The following is a 20,983-nucleotide window of genomic DNA, read 5'->3' on the forward strand; positions in this document are numbered from 1 at the left end:
TTTTTTCGGTAGATTTTCATTAATATTGAATGTCTTCAATTGGTGTTGAGAATTTCAACTTGTTTAGAAAATGAAAATGCTTAAAGGGATAGTCAAGTCAAAATCAAACGTTTATGATTCGGATAGAGCATGTAATTTTAAGCAACTTTCTAATTTACTCCTATTATAATTTTTTCTATATTCTCTTAATATCTTTATTTGAAAAAGCAAGAATGTAAGCTAAGAAGCCAGACCATTATTGATTCAGCACATGGATAGCACTTGCTAATTGGTGTCTAAATGTAGCCACCAATCAGCAAGTGCTACCCAGGGTTCTGAACCAAAAATGGACAGGCTCCTAAGCTTACATTCCAGCTTTTTGAAATAAAGATACCAAGAGAATGAAAAAATAGATAATAGGAGTAAATTATAAAGCTGCTTAAAATTGCATGCTCTATGTGAATCATGAAAGAAAAAATTGGGGTTTCATATCCCTTTAAATGTAAAAATTTGGAGCATTTTTGACCCCAGAATATAAAAAAAATTCCATCAAATGGCTATTTATTTAGTTAAATAATAAAAAATGTATTTCACATATTAGAGTGTTTTACATTTAAAGTGAATTAAAGGTGCAGTATTTAAAAAAAAAAAATAATACTACTTAACTTGCTTTGTAAGCGGCGATTGTTTTGCTGTTGTTTTGTGCCATTGTATTTTGCCTATTTCAACATTATACCACCAGCTCCATTAAAAAAGCAGAGCATTTTTCTGTCTCTAGTCAAGCTGTAATTTGATATGTTTGGTGGGATGAGCAATGCACAGTGGGCCAGATTCTCAAGAACCTGCCGGCATGGAGAGAAATCATCAGTTTATTTTACTGAGCATTATATTATAATTTAAGTGTATCTCCTTTACATAAAGGAAATTAGACTACTCCCATAATGAGATACAAGATTGTCAAGGTAGAAATAGCTTTTAAAGCATTTCCTGAGGCACTCTGTCCTCCTGACAAGGCTTCCTATAGTAGAATCTCTCCAAACCAGAGAGCTTTAGAGAATCAGACCCAGGGAGTTCACTCTTTGAACATTAATTAGGTGGTCAACAAATAAACTCTACAAAAAACTGCACTTACTTTAATGGAAAGAAAGTGTTATTTCCGAGTGACTAAAACCAGTGCTTAAAGGGACAGTATACACCAATTTTCATATAACTGCATGTAACAGACACTACTTTATGAATAAGATACATGGATACTGATATAAAAATCCAGTATAAAACTGTTTAAAAACTTACTTAGAAGCTCTCAGTTTAGCTCTGTTGAAAAGGTAGGTGGAAAGCCCACTGCAAGTGGGAAATAAGACACTCCCCCTTCTTTTGCATATGAAAAGACCCTTTACACAAACAGGTGCAAGCTGGAGTAGGTATCTGACTGTATTCTCCTAAAACTTTGGGGCTTGGTTAGGAGTCTAAAAATCAGAGCAATGTTATTTAAATATAAGCAAAACTATACATTTAAAAAAAAAAAAACTTTATGGGCTATATAAACAGATCATCTACAAAACATTTATGCAAAGAAAAAATGAGTGTATAATGTCCCTTTAATACTTCCAATGGGATACTCAACCCATACATATAAGAGGAATGAGGCGCTGAAATTGTCTTATAACAATAAGGTTCAGTAATGTTTTTAGCACAAATCTCCCTTTCTCTTAAAAATCTAAGAGAAAAGGGATAATTAAAAAAAAACAAAAAAACTTTGAGACTTTTTTTTAAGCATTTTATGTCAATGTATGTGTCTCTTCTTCACAAGCAGAATCCTGCATAGCGAGATATACAGTACTTAAACTAAAAATTTGTGTTTCTATAATTCTTTGAAGAATTGACGAGAAATGACGAGATTTCTTAGATAATCTCAGAGCAAAGAGGTTTAGATCAGGCGACCCTTAATCTCTTGGTTTTTTCTAAATATGTGCATTTAGATTTGAAGAAAGAAAAAAATTTGCCGTATTCTTTACATTTGTTTAAATAAATGGTATATTTTACTCTATTGATGAAGGAAAGAATCAATGTGCAGCAAATAATAAGTTCCTTTATTCATGTCATAAAATCTGTCAGCCTCAGGAGATTCCTCACAAGATTCTAGATAGATACATTTTGTTGTGTATCAATAAGGGGCATTTCCTGCATTTCTGTATGTGAAGAAAACACAAGCCCAGTATAATATGGCACTATACGAAATGAGGGTTTTGTTGCATTTACACTTAGTACTTTTAATTCTAATATAATTTAGACTTTATATTTTGTCCTTCAAGTGTATTACATTTAAGCTTTGTGCTTTCTTTTTTGTTCTAATGCATTATGACCTTATATGTAGCAATGCATTTAAGACTGTGATTTGTAAAGATTCTGATTTTATTTTAAATGTTTCTGTATAATTTTAACAAATTAGGATCATACTTTCTTTAAGTGAAAAGTTTCAAGGAGTAGGATGGACTGGGGAGTTTTTTGAGCTGGACAGGGGCTTCCCAGTGTGTCTGAAGTTCTCTCACAACCCTCAAAGTCATTTTACCATACTGGTGAAATTTGCTCAAAATTCACAATACATTTCTGTAACTTACAGAAAAGTAATGCCACTAAACTAGTAGAAAATGCAAGTTAAACTTTAGTGAAAGTATTTAAGTTTCATTTTAGTTATTTCAAACTGATCAATATCAGTGCCAGGTGCTCCCCTGTTAACCTCATTGGAGGCAAATCACATCTCTCTGGCACTTTCTGGTTCTGTCTCTTTTCTTAGAGAATTCAGTGTGGTCTGCTTTTGGGAATTCTGCATAATGATTTTGCTCCAAGCTATGGAGCTTTTGAAAATTGGGCCTTATATATAAAGACACACAATGTGGGATATCAAAGCTATTCTATAAACTTATTAAAGGGACATTATACACTCATTTTTTTTTCTTTGCATAAATGTTTTGTAGATGATCTATTTATATAGCCTATAGAGTTTTTTTTTAAATAAATGTATAGTTTTGCTTATTTTTAAATAACATTGCTCTGATTTTCAGACTCCTAACCAAGCCCCAAAGTTTTATGTGAATACTGTCAGCTACCTTCTCCAGCTTGCTCCTGTTTGTGTAAAGGGTCTTTTCATATGCAAAAGAAGGGGGAGGGGGGGGGAGTGTCTTATTTGCCACTTGCAGTGGGCTTTCCGGATACCTTTTCAACAGAGCCAAACTGACAGCTTCTAAGTAAGTTTTTAAACAGTTTTATACTGGATTTTTATATCAGAATCTGTGCATCTTATTCATTATAGTAGTGTCTATTACATGCAGATATATGAAAATGAGTGTATACTGTCCCTTTAAGCTTACACTTTATAGTAAATGTGAACAGACTTTTTTAGGCCTGTACCCATTACCTTCCAATACACTCTATGTTTACATTAGCTGTATTAATTAGTTTTATTTAAGGTTCCCACTGTAAACCAGTTTGATCAATTAAATTAATTTTCACCAAAGAAATCCACAAAACATTATTTTTTGGGGGATGGAGGATTGAATCATAAACTATTTCTCATAAAATATTTAATGAGGATTTATCTCCATTGTCAACTGTAATAAAAATACACAATGTATCAGATTAATTGTGAGTTTTTCTTCCTAGTATTGTGACAATGGGGCCGATTTATCATGCCCCGTATGCATCTGTTTCCATGCGAACCTTCAGGCTCGCCGGAAACAGGAGTTAAGAAGCAGTGGTCTTAAGACCGCTGCTCCTTAACGCGTCCGCCACCTCTGAGGCAGCGGACATCAATCCGCCCGATTGGACATGATCGGGTTTATTGACACCCCCTGCTAGCGGCTGATTGGCTGCAAATGTGCAGGGGGCAGCATTGAACAAGCATTTCACAAGAACTGCTTGTGCAATAATAAATGCCGACAGCGTATGCTGTCGGCATTTATCGATGTGCGGCGAACATGATCTGCTACAGCGGGTTTGCCCGCACATTAGTAAATCGACTCTAAACAGTGCTGGGTTTTCATCCTCCAATCATTCCAGTGCAAGCACTACTTATGCTCATCTATCCATTGCTTGCTGGAATATTAATTTCTTTACTTATATACTATTTAAGTTAATTTTAACAGACATTCTATTTGATTGACAATTTACATCATACAATGAAAATATTTTTTATCTTAAAGGGACAGTTTAGTCAAAATTAAACTTTCATGATTCTGATAGGGCATGTAATTTTAAACAACTTTTGAATTTATGTTTATCATCAAATTTGATTGTTCTCTTGGTATTCTTGGTTGAAAGCTAAACCTAGGTAGGCTCATATGCTAATTTCTATGCCCTTGAATGTCATCTCTTATCTTTGTGCATTTTAATAGTTTTTTACAACTAGACAGTGCTAGTTCATGACTGGCTAAAATTCAAGTCTTTCTAAAGAACTGAGATAAGGGGGCAGTCTGCAGAGGCTTACATACAAGGTAATCAAAGATTTAAAAAGTGTATTAATATAACCGTGTTGCTTATGCAAAACTGGGGAACGGGTAATAAAGGGATTATCTATCTCATTAAATAATACAAATTCTGGAGTAGACTGTCCCTTTAAAACACAAATTAATTAATAGTTATTTCATTAAAATAATAAGAAATGCTTATTTTAATCTCAATGGAAATTTTTTTTTTAACTACTCTTCAAAACACATACTTCTTTTGAAGGGACAGTGTCATGTGTGAAATATACAAGATACAAAATAAACAAAACCAATAAGACTAAATAGTTTGATTTTTAAAAGTAAACTAGCAAAGTAATTTTTGCTAATCTTAAAAATGGATAGATAGATAGATAGATAGATAGATAGATAGATATGTAGATAGATAGATAGATAGATAGATACATAGATTGATTGATATATTACATTATTTAATTGCTTATCTGTCAACAGTTTTGATACTTAGGGCTCCATGTACTAAGCAGTCAGCGAGCTACCCGCAACAAATCTCGCGTAAAAACGCGCAAACTGATATGTACAAAGTCGTCAACTATGTTCAAACTCGCATCTTTAAAATTGCGAGCGTACTTATCCGCCAAACCTCGCTACCTCTCCATTTTTCACTGTAATTAGACACATTTGACCACCAACTCGCCAAAAACGAATGTACTAAAAAATCTATTTGTCCGCTCGCTACAATTTCCGCTCCCACCTCGTTATTTTTGCCTCGCCACCTTTTAGGTGGCGGGCAAGGTACAAAACAATAGGAAAGTCAATCTAGACGCCAGTCTAGACATATATAAAAGGCAGTAATATCAGCATTGTACAGCATAACTGGCGTCTAATTTGTCTCTCATTTCCATGTACATAAATTGCGCCAAATTTGTCGACTGTAATTAAAGAGTAATCTATATTTTAAATTTGTATTGTATAGTTGTCAATCTTTATAATTATTTTTATATTAATATTTATATATTATCAGATCCAGATGAAGCCATATCCAAATTGTAAATAAATATTACAAAAATAACGCTCTGTTATCACTCTTCAAAAAATTTTGAACAATAATAAAGTTGTTTAGATAAGTTGAACTTTTATAGGAGCAAAATTCTATTCCCGCGACTACTATGATGTTCGTGACACCTTGCATGTCACGTGTTAATAATTGGCCAGACAATTCAACTGAAAGTAAAGTACATCAGCTTAGTCGCGGCGAGCAAGGCGTCAAATTTATCAATAATCCGCCACTGCTCGCGGCGGGCTAGACTTGTCTATTTATTGGGGGATTATTAGTACATAGTGACAGCGGACACCATTTCGCCCGCGGCGAGTAACGGCGAGTTTATCCGCGTCTAAAATGACGGATGAATTGACGGCTTAGTACATGGAGCCCTTAGCATACTATAGAAACATCAAATAAATGTAAAATGTCAGTCATTTCCACAGATGGATCCAGCTATGAGCAACTGGATCAGTTCTCTGAGGTGGTGTGAAGGAGGTGGTTAGCCACCTGATAAAGATACACCCTTGGATAGAACCCAAACAGACTTATTGGGGCAGGCCCACCAAGAGCATCTTAAAAACACAAATATAAATTAGTTTAAAGGTATCAGATGGCCTTTCCAAATCTCCTTTCTTTGTTAGAAATGCTCATGGATGACTTGGATAAATCTCAGACTAGTAGAATTGTACCTAAGATTTCAAGGAAATTGACCTGTATATATTACCTGCCCTGTCTATCTTAAGGGCTTTGTTAACAGGTTTTAAGGTGATGATCTATTTTCTGGTGTCTTTATGGTTTACTGTCAGAGTTTTATTTCATTTTTTCTGTGAGAAAAGATTTTAAACCTGGGCGAATTGGCCAAAGTCATAGGAGTCATATATTGCACTTAATATGCACTCATGACACCACAAGATCAAGAGGTGCTTTATAGGAACCTTAAAGGGACAGTCAACACCAAAATTGTTAATGTCTTAAAAGATAGATAACGTCTTTACTACCCAATTCCCAGCTTTGCACAACCAACTTTGTTATATTAATATACTTTATAACATTTAAATCTATAAATTTCTGCCTGTTTCTAAGTCACTACAGATAGTCTCTTATCAAATGTTTTTTATTAGCTTTTCACAAGAGGAGACTGCTAGTTCATGTGGGGCATATAGATAACATTGTGCTCACGAACGTGGGTTGTGGATGACACTGCACTATTTGGCTAAAATGCAAGTCAATTGATAATAAATAAATAGCCATGTGATCAGGGGCCTGCCTAAAGAGAGGTAAAAATTATATTAATATAACCGTGTTGGCTGTGCAAAACTGGGGAATGGGTAATAAATGGATTATCTATCTTTATAAACAATAACAATTTTGGAGTTGAATGTCCCTTTAAACTGTTATACTCGCTCAAATGTTTTTAATTTTTTTGCGCTCATCAATGCACATCATACATTTTTGAGCAGCATCACATGGAAGTACTAATAACACATATATCCCTTCTGACAGGTTTGAGACAGGAACATTCTTTCAAGGATTGTTGTTGGGTATGTGCTTACACCACTCTCACTTGATATTAATTTGTCTTACCTTTAATGTCTTAGCATTGCTTGGTAAGTAGAAGATTCTTGTGCTGTGCTTTATGAAATTAACTCTAAATGAACATAGACAGGAATCAAGTACAGTGATCTCTTGGGTAGACATTAAGGATTAAATAATACAAATTGTACACTTTTTGTGATCATTTGTTATGTGCTTAGCAGGCAGTGCATCTTTGTTAGCATCTTATTTATTGTTTCAGTCCATGACAGTAGCTATAGATAGCTAGATTTATCAATATGACCTGCCTAGTTCCTAAAACTAGCTATGGTGAAAACTTAGCTTGCTATGCAAAAATAATAATTTTTAAAATAAAACCTTAGCACTTTCAAACAGTAAACTCTTCCTACAATGTATGCTCTAGGAGGCTGTCAGATAGAGGCAGCTTGCTGCTTTTTTCCCTCTAGAAATTCTTTTTTTTTTATAGACTCTGATTACACCCTATTAACCCTATGTTAAACTTACTGTTTACTTTTTTCTTGTGTCTAACATAAAACCTGAAAATTACATCTCCATTGGATAAGTGCAACCTTGATTGGGTCAGTGTTGTTGTTTTTTTCTCACTAACATCTATCCTACTTTTATTCACTGCGCTAAATTTTGTTCTGATAAAGCAAGCTACTCATTTGCACACTGTGAAAATTGAATTCAATACAGGTTAATTGTGCAGAACAATCTGCATTTTACAGTGATCTGTAAATTAGCAATGAGCATGTGAGAATGTGAGAACGGCAATCTTACTATGAATCACTTAATTGAATGCACAATTAAGAGTGATTGCATTGTTCTTATTATTGAAAAGTAAATTGATAGTATAGCCATTTACCTATCAATGGCTATTTCCATCATTTTTTAAAATGATAAATTGTTTTCAATATTTAGTTATATTCTAAATTCAAATTGTCACCAGATACATTACATACATGCCTAAACCTCTGAATTTTACTAAAATTAATTTATTAAAAGTCCATATTTTGGTTTAATTACCTAAGTGCAGATGTCAATGCTGTGCATTACATTTTTAAAACAGTTTTATGTTTTTTTCAGAAACATTAATGTGAAATAGGAATATTAATTTTTCACATGTTGATGCATTATAAGAAGTGTCTTAATGTTCTCAAATTTTACACAGGTTACAGGTATTGTAAATGATTTATCAGCTGACTTGTCTTGGTTCAACATAGACATTTTATATTAATTTTGTTTTGGTAACCCTAAAGAAGACACACCACACACATTACAACAATGTCACATGACTGTATCACATGCAGATCAATATTATTTAGTGGCAGTGCAGTATGTGTGCCACTAAATAATAGTGGTTCCTTACAGCTATTTGTTATGACCAATCACTAATGAGCTTTTAATCCCAGTCACTATAATACTAACACTGCAACTGCTTTCTCCAACCACCACTAAAAACACTGTTATGTTCACCATACCACCATTAACTGATCTTGCCTCACTGCCTTGGTCCCTCTATGTGACCTCTCTCCATCACACTTTTCCCTTCTAGGGTTCCAGCCCCAACTACAATAATCCTTAACAGAGTATGGCCCCAATCACAATTAATTCTAATGGTGACATGCCCTCTATATCACCAGTGTACCTAACTGCTATGTTCCTAAAATAGTTTATTCTAGCAAAGCAGAACCCCCACCATAATTTCCTCTATTCATATTAGCATAGTAACATGCCCTGCACCCAATAAATTACTCTCCCTACTTCAGTGCTCAATAAGTAAGGATTCCCTACCTGTCCAACCTCCAGGAGGAGCCTCTCTGCATGACCCCTCTGCAACACCCTTTCCTAAACCTCTGGTGAATCCTCAACATAACCCTCTCTGGATGCTAAACCCTTAAAACCCAAATAAATCTTAAAACGCTCAAAATGTCTAATGTAATACCATGTCTAACATTGTCTTTAGCCTCAATCCTTATTGGTTTTCAGGTTAAAAAGAATTAGTGGACTTTGAGGGAACTCTGTTGGCAGGGTCTGGAGATTGATGACAACATTAAATTAGGATATTATTGCTATCGTAAGACTTGTTAGGTACTGTATTATGTGGTTCACTGGTTGTTTTTGGTAGTATTGTTGCGGAGCATAATGGGGGTTCTGTAAGTTGAGTTCCTTAAAAGTTAAGGGGGGAGGTTATTGTGCTAGGTGAAATGTTGCATAGTGTAAGGTTAATCGACCCAGATATAGCTAAATTCAGTAGTAGGATGGGTCAGGCAGCATTAATTAAGGTTGAGTGAGGTTGTATTTATGGATAATCACAGTGTACAACTGATCATAGATAAGGTTAAATGTGACTGCTGGCTGGGTCATGATTATGGTTAATTATGGTGGAAAGGGCATGGTTATGTTTTTTTTGTGGTGGAGAGGCTCGAGAATTATATGACTAAAGCACTGCTGTATTTATTATATTGCTGCCAGAATTAACTCAATGGAGTGGATCTTTTTTTTATCTGTACACTTTGAGCTTTAGGCCTTGAAGCTGGTGTAAGGACTTTACACAGAGTAAAACAGCCTTAATAAATAAGATGTTTGCACAGGCATTGTGTCTGACAGCACATAATAGAGAGAGGCATAATACTGCTGAATAGAGATTCCCATAGAAAATAATAGCTGTAGATATTACTTGCACACTGTCAGATTGAGACTGTGGGTTAATAAATTGCTTGTAGGAGTCTCATCACATGCATTCTGCAATTGGCTCTGTCACCATAACAACAAGCTCAGGATTTAGCCTAAAGTGATAAAATGCCAGATGCAAGGCTTAAAGGGCTATTATCTACATGCTCTAATTCATTAGAGGATGTCATTTTATCACTGGTATTGCTGCAATGCTATGTTTTTAACCCCCTTAAATATGTTACACACATAGTTAAAGTACTGCTTGAGAGCTAGAGAGAACTGCTGGTCCTGAGTGGAAACTGCCTCTGATCCAAACAGCAGTGCTAGTCATACTACCAAGCAGTGCTGTGCAGCTCCAAAACAGTATTTTAACTATGTTTTTTTAAGGGTTTCGACACATAGCATTGCAGAGTTGCTAGTGATAGATAGATAATAGATAGATCGATAGATAGATAGATAGATTGATAGATAGATAGATAGATAGATAGATAGATAGATAGATAGATGATAGATGGAAAGATAGATATAATTTGATTCCTAAATGACTTACAAAATGCTTATGTAAGCTTTATAGAAAGATGATAGATAGATAGATAGATAGATAGATAGATAGATAGATAGATAGATGATAGAATTTGATTCCTAAATGACTTACATAATTCTTTAAAAATAATATATTGTAATTTCTTCCATTAAAGTTCTACACAATCCTCAGTTATTTGAAAATAACAGAATACATTATATTTTATTTGTTTAAGGGTATTATTATGTCACCATCAAATACATTTTTGCATTGTACTCTGCTCTTTTTCTCTTTTTTTTCTAGCAGTACAAATCCATTAGACTGAAGTGGGGTAGAAAAAAAAAAAACATCCAAGTGCAAAGAGCGAAAACTGCAATAAACCCATCACCTCTACCAATAGAAAAGCCTTAAAAAAGATGGGGGGAAAAACAATGTGCCAAGAATGTAGTAACCAGCCTTTCACTTTTAAATGCTCTCCACACATCAATGCACAGACCTAATTACTTTTCTTCATTCCCAATCCACTTTGCTGCAGTGCAATCAGAAACCTGGCATTAAAATATTTTAGCCTCTGAGGATCAAGGCTAATTATGGGACTAAGCTGCACCTTTTGGTTTTCTTTTTAGACCTTTTCTCTTCTTTAGGCTACTTTAAAGCACGCTCCATTGGAAAGAAGGCTGCCCAGTCCCAGTCGGGGGTGAAGTTAAGAGAGAATGAAACAAAAAACAACTCAGTGCAATTCAGTAAACTTCAATAAGGTTGGTATCTTTAATTTGAGCCCAGAGTTAGGCTACAGAATTGCTGCAGAATGCAAAATTCTCAACAAAAAAAGATATGTTTAAAGTTGGGTAAGGCCCCATAAGGCTCTTGTTGGTGTTTAAGCCGTTCACCAAAGTATTTAGCACTGAGGGTTTCTAAACATTCCAGCTGAGAACGAAACCATGGATTCAGCTTCTTAAAGGTTTTGGGGGCTGGGAATGTAACCACCCTCTTGAACGGAAAGGTCAACAAACAGTAGGAAAGATCATGTCATAACAATAATGAAGCCAACTATTACAGATTATTGTGATAGCTAATAGCACTTTCAGAGTGACTAATCATACATATTAAACGGTGTAATTATTGTAATAATATCGCTATTATAGGAACACCCAAGTGAGGGACATTTGTCATTTTAAGCAGGAAAATGATCACTGATCCAGCACTTGAAGGGAAAGATTTGCAGATTTGTAACTAATTGAAATATGTTTTAGTGATGCTAGTATGAACGTTATCTGCCTTCTAAAAATGTATTTTGGAAATTATTTCAGCTTTATATTTTATGCTAAATGAACAAGGTTAAATTTGTGTTTATGAAATGAATCAGATATTAATAAAGCTAAGCTATTCAAAATAGAAAAAAAAAAGCAATAACTTTTAGTTGTATTAAAAAATTGCATTTACAATACAGCTTTAAACTTTATATATTTTTAGTAAAAATACTTATTTTCCTAGCTGCAAACACTTATTTACACTCCCTGTAACTAAAGAGAGAAAGAGGAATGCTGAGCTGAAGCTTTGCTTTTCTGTCTCTGTCATTCTAAGACAATGAATGGAGTTGCCCACTGTCTGTTAATGTCACAGGGAAAAAGCAAATCCTGAGTTGAACATTCCATTGTCACTGAGAAGTTGCTGAGAGTGTAAAAAAAATGTGGCTGTAAAAGAAAAAAAAAGTTACCTAAATGACTGTGAGTTTGCTCTCATGTTCACTAAACATAGTGATCTAGAGTTTATAACTGAGGTTTTAATATGTGCTTAACCCATTAATGACCGGACCATTTTTCAATTTTCTTACCCTTAATGACAAGCTGTAATTATCCTCTTACTCATTTACTGTACCCACACATATTATATACCATTTTTCTCGCCATTAAATTGACTTTCTAAAGATACCATTATTTTCATCATATCTTATAATTTACTATAAAATAAAATACAAAATATGAGGAAAACATGGAAAAAAAACACACTTTTTTTAACTTTGACCCCCAAAATCTGTTACACATCTACAACCACCAAAAAACTCCCATTCTAAATAGTTTCTAAATGTTGTCCTGAGTTTAGAAATACCCAATGTTTACATGTTCTTTGCTTTTTTTGCAAGTTATAGGGCAATAAATACAAGTAGCACTTTGCTATTTCCAAACCACTTTTTTTCAAAATTAGCGCTAGTTACATTGGAACACTGATATCTTTCAGGAATCCCTGAATATCCCTTGACATGTATATATTTTTATTTAGAAGACATCCCAGAGTATTGATCTAGGCCCATTTTGGTATATTTCATGCCACCATTTCACCGCCAAATGCGATCAAATAAAAAAAATTGTTGACTTTTTCACAAATTTTTTCACAAACTTTAGGTTTCTCGCTGAATTTATTTACAAACAACTTGTGCAATTATGGCATAAATGGTTGTAAATGCTTCTCTGGGATCCCCTTTGTTCAGGAATAGCAGACATATATGGCTTTGGCGTTGCTTTTTGGTAACTAGAAGGCCGCTAAATGCCGCTGCACACCACACGTGTATTATGCCCAGCAGTAAAGGGGTTAACTAGGGAGCTTGTAGGGAGCTCTTAGGTTTAATTTGAGCTTTAGTGTAGTGTAGTAGACAATCCAAATTATTGATCTAGGCCCATTTTGGTATATTTCATGCCACCATATCACCGCCAAATACGATCAAATAAAAAAAACTGTTCTATTTTTCACAATTTTAGGTTTCTCACTGAAATTATTTACAAACAGCTTGTGCAATTATGGCACAAATGATTGTAAATGCTTGTCTGGGATCCCCTTTGTTCAGAAATAGCAGACATATAAGGCTTTGGCGTTGCTTTTTGGTAATAATAAGGCCGTTAAATGCTGCTGCGCACCACACTTGTAATATGCCCAGCAGTTAAGGGGTTAATTAGGTAGCTTGTAGGGTTAATTTTTAACTTTAGTGTAGAGATCAGCCTCCCACCTGACACATCCCACCCCCTGATCCCCCCTGACCTCCCTCAAACAGCTCTCTTCCCTCTCCCACCTCACAATTGTCACTGCCATCTTAAGAACTAGCAGAAAGTCTACCAGTACTGAAATAAAAATAATTTATTATTATTAATTTTTTTTTCATACAGTCTGCAGTCTGCATCCCCCCTTACCCCACAACCTCGCTGATCACCCCCATACATCTCTCTAACACTCCCCCTCTACCTATTTGCCGCCATCTTGGGTACTGGCAGCTGTCTGCCAGTACCCAATTTGCACCCCAAAATAGTTTTTTTTTTTAACTTTTTTTATATGAAAAATTTGTTTTCTGTAGTGTAGCTGCCCCCCCTCTAAATAATCTACATCCCTCCCCCTCCCAGATCCCTTACTAAACAATGGAGATCCCCCTGCATCTGCATCAGTTATTTATTTATTTTCTTCCGTGCATATTTTGCGTGCGCAAGCACGCGCGCAGACGCCCACCGCCCCCCGGCCGCAACCGCAGAAATTAACATAATAGCTCGGAATTAAAGAAATAAGGAGCCTATAGCCTAACGGTCCTCCCAGAAGCTGCTCCCACCCACCAACGAATGTGTGATCGTCATAGGCCGATGCAGAGAGGGCCACAGAGTGGCCCTTTCTGCATCGGTGGGTAAAATAAGGGATTGCAATGATGCCTCAATATTGAGGCATCACTACAATCCCTTGTAAGCAGCTGGAAGCAATCATGATCGCTTCCAGCGCTTCTAACAACAGTGGACGTACCAGGTACGTCAATTGTCATTAAGGGGAGTTTTTTCTATTACGTACCTGGTACGTCCTCTGTCATTAAGGGGTTAAAGGGACACTGAACCCAAAAAATTTTCTTTCGTGATTCAGATAGAGCATGCAATTTTAAGCAACTTTCTAATTTACTCCTATTATCAAATTTTCTTCATTCTCTTGGTAAATTATTTGAAAAGCAAGAATGTAAGTTTTGATGCCGGCCTATTTTTGGTGAACAACCTGGGTTTTTCTTGCTAATTGGTGGATAAATTCACCAACCAATAAACAAGTGCTGTCCAGTGTTCTCAACCAAAAATTGACTGGCTCCTTAGCTTTTTCAAATAAAGATAGCAAGAGAATGAAGAAAGATTCTAGCACTGCGTAATCTGTTGGCACTCCACAAATAACCAATAATAATAATAATTGATAATAGGAGTAAATTAGAAAGTTGCTTAAAATTGCATGCTCTATCTGAATCATGAAAGAAAAAAAATTGGGTTCAGTGTCCCTTTACAGCATCACTGTGTGTTCTTCACAGCCATTATTTTATGGTTGTGTTTAATTTATTTTGTATTATCATCAGCATGCTTCAATAACAAAATAAGGTAGCTTAATCTAATGTCACTAATATATCAGGTACTTAACACTCAGTTAAGTTTGTATGTTCGTCAAGAGTAAAAAAATGATTAAATTAGTAGAATGTTATCCTACTTAATCTTAATGGAGAATTAGAATTTACAAAGATTAACACAAAATAACTTTGTCCTAATTTAAAAAAATATATATTAATAAAAACAAATCACTTTTAAAAAAATACATTTTAATTTTACTGTATAAAATAAATGTAATAATGAGGCCTTCCCAGTGCAAGCTCTTTTCTTTAGTTTACAAAACTTATGATTCAAGCAATCGTAATTTGTATTAATTAAGGTCTAAGCCCCATGCTTGTCCATCCTTAGAAAAACTCATAAGCTTTTATACCTGGTTTGAGGTCATTCTGCGGTGGGATCTTTCAAAATATGTATTTAACATTTGTAATATAGGGATCTATGATTACGGCTAGTTAAGCCAAAATGCGTCAGATCTTTTTTGCTCTGTTTTTTACCCTGGGCATATTGCCTAAATAAAACATAAGTTATTTTATGCTTGTGGTGATTGGACTTTTTTGTATTTAACTTTCTATAGGAGCCACTCAGTATTGTAATGATAGTATCCTATGGTGTTGCTCCCAATTTCTTTTTATCTCATATATCTTTAGGAATCATACAACTTCTTAAACTGGTTTTTATTCCTAAAGCTAAATAAATAAAGCAAAATATTAGAACACAAGATATAAACTGCAACTCAACATCCTCTAATGCAATTTATCCATTACTGCAAGTCCCCAAGATTCTCAGTTATAATTAAATAACAAACCCGTCACCCCAGAAACCGCAGTGCAAGTTAACCCAAGCTGCTCCCTCACCTGACCTCTTACCACAAGTAATCCTTAAATATGACCCCCTCTAAGATCCCCATCACAAGTTAACTCTATCTTTGAACTGTCCCAGCACAATTAATCTAACCACACCCCCAGTGTAAATTAACCATAACTGTAAGCCCCCCTGTATAACTGTTCCTAACTTCAAGAACCCACTGTAAATAACTATAATACCAACCCCCCCTTTAACCATTAGCATAAAAAAACTATACTCAGCTTATAAATATATCCCTTCAAATATGGAGTCTGCTTTGCTAAGAATATCCCCATATGTGAATCCCACATCTCCAAATCCATGTCACAAATCCCAAGTTCCTAACTGAATAAAGAATGAAACTAAAGAATAAAAAAAACATCAAATATTAAGCCAGACCATACCAGCAAATCAGTGAAACAGGATCCTACTGATGACCTGTGAAGAAGGAACATATCATACAATAAGAAAATGGGATTAAGTTCATTTATACAAAAAAGATCTGGAATGTGAACAATATTTTAGATGGAGTTTTTTCTTCAGTTGCAATGAAGGTACGCTGTAACTTACTGTTTTAATGTAGCGCTCAAATTCAAATAGCCCGCGCTCCTACTGTTCACTTCAAAATAAAACAATTTTGGTGAGATAAAAGTTTGGACTTGTTTCCAATCAGCGCTCTAGCTAAAAAAAAAAAAAAATGTGTGAGTGCCATATATGGCTAGAGTGCTGATTGGAGAATAGTTCAAACACAGAAACAGATTTTGATGGCAGATAAGAACCATAGGCAAGCAAGTCTGCCCAATATTTCCTAAAAGTATCAATTTATCTAGTTCATAGGATAGCCTTATGCTTATACCAGGCATTCTTAAAGTCCCCCACAGCGTTTGTCATTGCCACCTCTTGTGGAAGTTTAATCCATGAATTTATCAACCTTTCTGTAAAGAAGTGCTTCTGCAAATTGCTCCTGAATATACTACCATTCAGCTTGAGATCATGACCCCTTGTTCTTGAATTTTTCTTTTTATGTAAAATACTCAAAGTCTCAGCTTTGCTAATCCCTTTAATACAGTTGCTATCATATCACCTCTTTCCCTTCTCTCCTCTAAGCTATACATATTCAGGTCATTGGATACCTGTACCAATACATCCAAGCATTCTGCTGGCCTTACTTGCTGCAATACTACATAGTTTACTACATTGTAAATCATCTGATATAATAATTCCCAAGTCCAGTTCCTCAATTGTAACAGTCAGTAAAGTGTAATTGAGTCAGTAACTAATGTTTGGATTTTTCTTCCCTTAATGCATAATTTTTCAATTTGCAGTGTTAAACGTTAGATCCCAGTCATTTGTCCAATCCTCTAATTGTTGTATATCACTTCTCATTTTGTCTACCCCCTGAAACATCTACTCTTTTACAATTTTTTGTATCATCTGCAAACAAACATACTTTCCCATGTAGTCCTTTGCTGATATATCTGATAAATATGTTAAACAAAACAAGCCCCAGAACTGACCCCTCTGCTGAATGTACTCCATTTACTAAGACACTCTGTTTTCTATCATTGAGCCAACATTCTACCCATTTCAGAATTTTTTAAATCTAGACCAATGAGCTACAGATTGTGAATTAGTTTGTTATGTGGGACTGTGTCAAATGCTTTGATGAAATTTAGATATGTTACATCAACTGCTCCACACTGCTCTAATACTTTTGTTACATAATCAAAGAAGTCAATTAGATTGGTCTGACTTGATCTCCCTGAAGTGAAACCATGCTGATTTTTCCCTGCTACTGACGTTAAAATAACTGGCCTGCAGTTAACAGATTCAACCCTACTTCCCTTTTTATGAAGAGGTATTACATTTGCTATTTTCCAATCATCTGGAACAATTCCTGTCAATAGTGACTGATTAAACAGATCAGTTAATGGGGAAGATAGCACTGATTGAAGTTCCTTTAAAACCCTTGAATGAATATTATCAGGACCCACTGACTTTTTACATTTATTTTTGATAATGCCAACAAAACCTCATCCTCTGTAAAAAGATTAGTGCAAAGCTCATTTCCATTTTTTGTAGCATCCATTAATGTAGACATTCAATCTTTTGTGAAAACAGAAGTAATCATTGAGACCGTCTGCAATTTGCTTATCTCTTTCTACTATTCTACCATCAACTGTTTTCAATTTTACTATTCCAACCTTAGTTTTTCTTCTACCACTGATATATCTAAATAAGGTGTTGTCCCCATGTTTTAATAACTGTGCTATCTTCTCTTCTGCATGAGCGTTAACCTTCCTAATTAACTGCTTAGTCTTTTTTTGTTGGAGTCTCCATATTTGCATATCATCATCTGACTGTGAGTGTCTGTAATTTTTCTAAACTATCTTTTTTTACTTTACAGCATGTGCTACTTCTTTTAAAACTGTATTGGTTTCCTCTTTATTTTACTTTTACAGACATGTCTAATACAGTGTGTGGTTGCATCTAAAATGGAACACTTCAAAAATTTCCACTGTTCTTGAACCCCCGTAATAAGTGTTTGCCCTTTAAATTAGTTTTTTTAGCTTATCTCCCAAGTATGAAAAATCAGCCCTCCTAAAGTCTAAAACTTTAGCTTACAATATATATATATTTTTTTTTAAAAAAAAACCTCATCACTTTAATTAGGGCACTGTATGACTGCAGGGTGATATTAATGGGGGTTTCATACTTAGGGGCCTGTTTTTAGGAGATTGTGGATAGTTATTTTTTTGTTTGTTTGTTTGTTTTAAGTTGGGGAGGGGGTATTTTGATTTGATTCATGATGCAAGTGTTTTGCTTTCCTTCGGCTAGATTTAGAGTTTTATCGGTAAGGACCCGCGTAGCTAACGCCGGCTTTTTTCTGGCCGCACCATAAAAATAACTCTGGTATTGAGAGTCCACATAAAGGCTGCGTTAGGCTCCAAAAAAGGAGCGTAGAACATTTTTAACGCAACTTCAACTCTCGATACCAGAGTTGCTTACGGACGCGGCCAGCCTCAAAAACGTGCTTGTGCACGATTCCCCCATAGGAAACAATGGGGCTGTTTGAGCTGAAAAAAAACCTAACACCTGCAAAAAAGCCGCGTTCAGCTCCTAACGCAGCCCCATTGTTTGATATGGGGAAACACTTCCTACGTCTGCACCTAACACCCTAACATGTACCCCGAGTCTAAACACCCCTAACCTTACACTTATTAACCCCTATTCTGCCGCCCCCGCTATCGCTGACACCTGCATATTATTTTTAACCCCTAATCTGCCGCTCCGTAAACCGCCGCTACTTACATTATCCCTATGTACCCCTAATCTGCTGCCCCTAACACCGCCGACCCCTATATTATATTTATTAACCCCTAATCTGCCCCCCACAACGTCGCCTCCACCTGCCTACACTTATTAACCCCTAATCTGCCGAGCGGACCTGAGCGCTACTATAATAAAGTTATTAACCCCTAATCTGCCTCACTAACCCTATAATAAATAGTATTAACCCCTAATCTGCCCTCCCTAACATCGCCGACCCCTAACTTCAAACATTAACCCCTAATCTGCCGACCGGAGCTCACCGCTATTCTAATAAATGTATTAACCCCTAAAGCTAAGTCTAACCCTAACACTAACACCCCCCTAAGTTAAATATAATTTTAATCTAACGAAATTAATTAACTCTTATTAAATAAATTATTCCTATTTAAAGCTAAATACTTACCTGTAAAATAAATCCTAATATAGCTACAATATAAATTATAATTACATTGTAGCTATTTTAGGATTAATATTTATTTTACAGGCAACTTTGTAATTATTTTAACCATGTACAATAGCTATTAAATAGTTAAGAACTATTTAATAGTTACCTAGTTAAAATAATTACAAAATTACCTGTAAAATAAATCCTAACCTAAGTTACAATTAAACCTAACACTATACTATCATTAAATTAATTAAATAAAATACCTACAATTACCTACAATTAAACCTAACACTACACTATCAATAAATTAATTAAATACAATATCTACAAATAACTACAATGAAATAAACTAACAAAAGTACAAAAAATAAAAAAGAACTAAGTTACAAAAAATAAAAAAATATTTACAAACGTAAGAAAAATATTACAACAATTTTAAACTAATCACACCTACTCTAAGCCTACTCTAAGCCCCCTAATAAAATAACAAAGACCCCCAAAATAACAAAATGCCTTACCCTATTCCGATCAGCCAATCAGATTGAGCTCGCATTCTATTGGCTGTTCCGATCAGCCAATAGAATGCAAGCTCAATTTGATTGGCTGATCGGATCAGCCAATCGGATTGAACTTGATTCTGATTGACTGATTCCATCAGCCAATCAGAATATTCCTACCTTAATTCCGATTGGCTGATAGAATCCTATCAGCCAATCGGAATTCGAGGGACGCCATCTTGGATGACGTCCCTTAAAGGAACCGTCATTCTTCAGTTGGACGTCGCCGGATGAAGATGGGTCCGCGTCGGAGGTCTTCAGGATGGAGCCGGTCCTCATCGGATGAAGATAGAAGATGCCGCTTGGAAGATGATGGTTGCCGGTCCGGATCTACTCTTCTTCCCGGATAGGATGAAGACTTTGCAGCATCTTCTGGACCTCTTCAGCCACCGGATGATGGATCGCCAGCCCCCGCTTGGGTTGGATGAAGATTTTGGAGCCAGGACGGATCGGTGATACCTGGTGAGGTGAAGACAAGGTAGGATGATCTTCAGGGGCTTAGTGTTAGGTTTATTTAAGGGGGGTTTGGGTTAGATTAGGGGTATGTGGGTGGTGGGTTGTAATGTTGTGGGGGGGGTATTGTATGTTTATTTTTACAGGCAAATGAGCTGAACTTCTTGGGGCATGCCCCGCAAAGGGCCCTGTTCAGGGCTGGTAAGGTAAAAGAGCTTTGAACTTTAGTAATTTAGAATAGGGTAGGGCATTTTTTATTTTGGGGGTCTTTGTTATTTTATTAGGGGGCTTAGAGTAGGTGTAATTAGTTTAAAATTGTTGTAATATTTTTCTTATGTTTGTAAATATTTTTTTATTTTTTGTAACTTAGTTCTTTTTTATTTTTTGTACTTTAGTTAGTTTATTTCATTGTAGTTATTTGTAGATATTGTATTTAATTAATTTATTGATAGTGTAGTGTTAGGTTTAATTGTAGGTAATTGTAGGTATTTTATTTAATTAATTTAATGATAGTATAGTGTTAGGTTTAATTGTAACTTAGGTTAGGATTTATTTTACAGGTAATTTTGTAATTATTTTAACTAGGTAACTATTAAATAGTTCTTAACTATTTAATAGCTATTGTACATGGTTAAAATAATTACAAAGTTGCCTGTAAAATAAATATTAATCCTAAAATAGCTACAATGTAATTATAATTTATATTGTAGCTATATTAGGATTTATTTTACAGGTAAGTATTTAGCTTTAAATAGGAATAATTTATTTAATAAGAGTTAATTAATTTTGT

The sequence above is a fragment of the Bombina bombina genome, chromosome 2 (genome assembly GCF_027579735.1).
Source record: "Bombina bombina isolate aBomBom1 chromosome 2, aBomBom1.pri, whole genome shotgun sequence".
Classification (NCBI taxonomy): Eukaryota; Metazoa; Chordata; class Amphibia; order Anura; family Bombinatoridae; genus Bombina; species Bombina bombina.